Source organism: Arachis hypogaea, chromosome 11 (assembly GCF_003086295.3).
Source record: "Arachis hypogaea cultivar Tifrunner chromosome 11, arahy.Tifrunner.gnm2.J5K5, whole genome shotgun sequence".
Lineage (NCBI taxonomy): Eukaryota > Viridiplantae > Streptophyta > Magnoliopsida > Fabales > Fabaceae > Arachis > Arachis hypogaea.
Window position 1 is genome coordinate 114,111,658 of NC_092046.1, and position 3,872 is coordinate 114,115,529.

The window sequence follows — 3,872 nt, forward strand, 5'->3', positions numbered from 1 at the left end:
ACCTCAACATAACCCTCAACCATACTCACAAGCCACTTTTCACCAACCACCTTCATATGACCCTCATCCATCTCCATCCTACCAATAACCATATGAGCCATATGAATCACACATAGAGCCACCACCACTCTAACATCAACATTTTCAAGAGCCACCCCCTCCATACTATTACCAACATGAACCACCTCCAATGCATGCAAATTTTCAACCACAAGATGAATACTACTTTCCACCACAACCTCCCATGGAAGAATACTCATGTGCATCGATCCAAGAGCCATATGATCCTACTCATGATATCCAAGAGGAACAAGATTCAAGGGATCACCTTAAGGAAGCATTGGATCAATTTCAAGCAACCATGGAGTGTGTTGTGCAACAAATGGAAAGAATGGAAAATATTGAACCACCACAACTCCATCAAGAAGAACCACCTTCCCACTATGAATCCTTCCCCCAATTTGATGAATCCTTCCATCCACCCCAACCTCCAATGGATGACATCCTTGGTGTTCTTGTTCAAGAACAAGAGGAGATAAAAAGGGATATCTGGGTGGCATTAAATATATGACTGGCTTACCCGATATTGTCATAATCGTTGATCAGCAAGAGGAGTATACCGCTCTTAGAGAATGTATCACTTTGGGAATTCCAACGATTTGTTTAATCGATACAAATTGTGACCCCGATCTCGCGGATATTTCGATTCCAGCTAATGATGATGCTATAGCTTCAATTTGTTAAGAATGTGTAACAATTCACAGCCTCCTTGGATGAGGTGGTAAGCCGGTTAGCATCTCAATGTTTAAATACTCAAGGAACTCCCATGGCTACATGTGGAGGATCAAATGAAGAGCATAACATGAATGAGAGATTGGTGGAGAATGAGAGAAGTTACTTTGTATTGGAACAATTGGAGGAAGCTACAATTGTTGAAGAAGAGGAAGAGATGGTTGAAGACTTAGGAGATGCGGAGCCTCCATGGGAACGTAGAATTGAAGAAAACCCCTCCAAAAAAATTGAACTTGATGCTAAGGAGGAATGTGCACAACCTCCAAGGCATATCCCTTATGAAGAATTGGATGGGATAGAGCAAGAATTGAGTTCCCTTGGTGATGAAAATCAAACATCAAACCTTAGTAGTGAAGAATCCTTTGAGCATGAAGAACCCTCTCCCGGTGAATTGGAAAGCAATGTGGAGGTAAATTTTTCTCACCCTCCCAATTATGATTTGAGTAAGGGAAAAGGCTTAGATATAACTGATGAACAAAGGATTGAAATTAAGAGATCTTGTGAAGAGGTGAAAACCTTTAGAAAAAGGAAGATGGGAATTGAATATGCTTTGTCAAGACCCTTAGGAGCTTCTTTGCCTAGGTTGCCATCTACTCCTACATTTGAGTGGGTAAAATTCATTTCTATTACCTTTATTATCCCACTTGAATATGGCTTGCTTGAAACGGATGGTCAACTTAGGATGCTTTGTGGGATGAAGCGTAAAAGAAAGATGTTTCGTGGTTGGCGTTGCAAATCAAGGTTCATTATGGTTGATACATCAAACATGAGATATAAAGGTTGGAGTAGTGCTCACCTAGATGGGTCTAGAAGGATTGTTGGTCTTCACCTTGTTCACCATCCGGATGGACTAATAATGATGATCAACTTCAAGATGGGTGTGAAAATAAAGTGTGGGATCCCGGATCGCACAAGGAGGATTAACTTTGGGAGCCCCAAGCTTGTGAAGAACTCCATCAGGACTTGGCTCAATCCATGAGAAATCTTGGGGCACAATAGAGAACCAAGCATTGGTGGGAGTTCCAAGAAGAATTTAAGCACAAGCCACCTTGAGAGGAGCTCCCCATAAGTCCAACTTAAGGACAATAAACAAAAGTACTAGGTGGGAGACACCCTACCATGGTAAATTCTTTTCATTTTTCCCTTTTGTACATATTGGTAATTAGTTTAATTTCATGTTTTGTTGAGTATGTTGAGTATGATTGGTAGTTTAGTAGGTTAAATAAGGTTTTATGGTGTTTTGGTAGCTGTTTGGAGGTTTAGAATGCTTGGATTGGTGCAAAAACATAGAAAAATTTTGAAAAACAAAGCACCATCCACGCGTACGCGCACTGCACGCGTACGCGTGCATTCAGCATTTTCACCCCTCCACGCGCACGCGCCATGTGCGCATACGCGTGGATTGAAAAATTTCATCCCTCCATACATTGACCCGAGAGTTGCAGCTACACTGCGCCAGCACCATGCCTGAGGCACAAACCAACCCGCGCGTACGCGCACCTGGCGCGTACGCGTCCATGATCCCAAATGCGTAATGCACGCGCACGCGTACCTGCCGCGTGCGCACCGATCGCGCCACCTGCCCTCCTGGTACATTTTCCAGAGACTTGGGCCAACTTTGGGCTGACACTATGCGCCCAGCCTAGCTCACGCATTCGCGCACCTGGCGCGTACGCGTCCCTCTGCCAAAATGCACATCGGCGCGTAAGCGTGCATGATGCGTCCGCATCGGTAAAAAAAAAGAGTTTTTTTTTCTCACCTTCCATTTTCTTTTGTCCGTTGCATTCACCTAATTTTATTCTTTACATTTTTATTTTGTTTTTATAGCTTATTTTTACTTCATTTTTTTCTAGTTTCTTATTTTAATAATGGTGTTGAATTCTCTTACTCAATTGTTGAGCATTCTTGCATTGCTTTGGTGCTTCTTGACTTGTTTGATATTAATGGGTGATAAAACTTTTAAATCAGTGCTTCAATCTTTTATGACACTTGTGTCTTTGTGCATTGATTTGACCTCATATTGTCTTTCATGACCCATTCTTTCTTGTTCGAACTTGATGCTTTTGAGTGCTCTTTATGCTTTGATTTTGCTCTTGCATCAAGTATTAGTTGATATGCCCTTTGCCTATATTGCTTTCTCATTTACATGCGTAGCTAACATGTAGTGAGAACCCTACTTTTATTTGGCATTAGCCTCCGCCTATGCTCTTTTTTGATTTGATATTTTTGCTATAGGCTTGATTTTCTTTCTTTTTTCTTTCCTTTTAGGTTGGCCACCAAGAAGAAAAGGAAAGTTTCTAAATGGGGCAACAAACAAGTCATCCGCACAACCTTTTGACGGAGCTCATCAATTGTAGCAACCCACCCACATTGCTCTTCTTTGCATGTGGTGCGCAGAAATCGTGACGGTTCCATTCCTTGGTAACGGTGCTAAAAACTCAATACACACGTTCATAATCTTAGTTCTTTGTCACAACTTCGTACAACTAACCAGCAAGTGCACTGGGTCGTCCAAGTAATAAACCTTACGTGAGTAAGGGTCGATCCCACGAAGATCGTCAGCTTGAAGCAAGCTATGGTCACCTTGTAAATCTCAGTCAGGTGGATTCAATTGATTATAGAGATTTAATAATTAAAAGATAAATAAAATATAAAATAAAGATAGTGATACTTATGTAATTCATTGGTGAGAATTTCAGATAAGCGTATAGAGATGCGTTCATTCCTCCTGAACCTCTGCTTTCCTATTGTCTTCATCCAATCATTCATACTCCTCTCTATGGCAAGCTGTATGTTAGGCATCACCATTGTCAATGGCTACATCCTGTCCTCTCAGTGAAAATGGTCCAATGCACTGTCACTGCATGGCTAATCATCTGTCGGTTCTCGATCATACTGGAATAGGATCCATTGATCCTTTTGCGTCGGTCACTACGCCCAGCACTCGCGAGTTTGAAGCTCGTCGCAGCGATCGCTTCCCAGATCCTACTCGGAATACCACAGACAAGGTTTAGACTTTCTGGATCTCAAGAATGGCCGTCCATGGATTCTAACTTATACCACGAAGACTCTGATTAAGG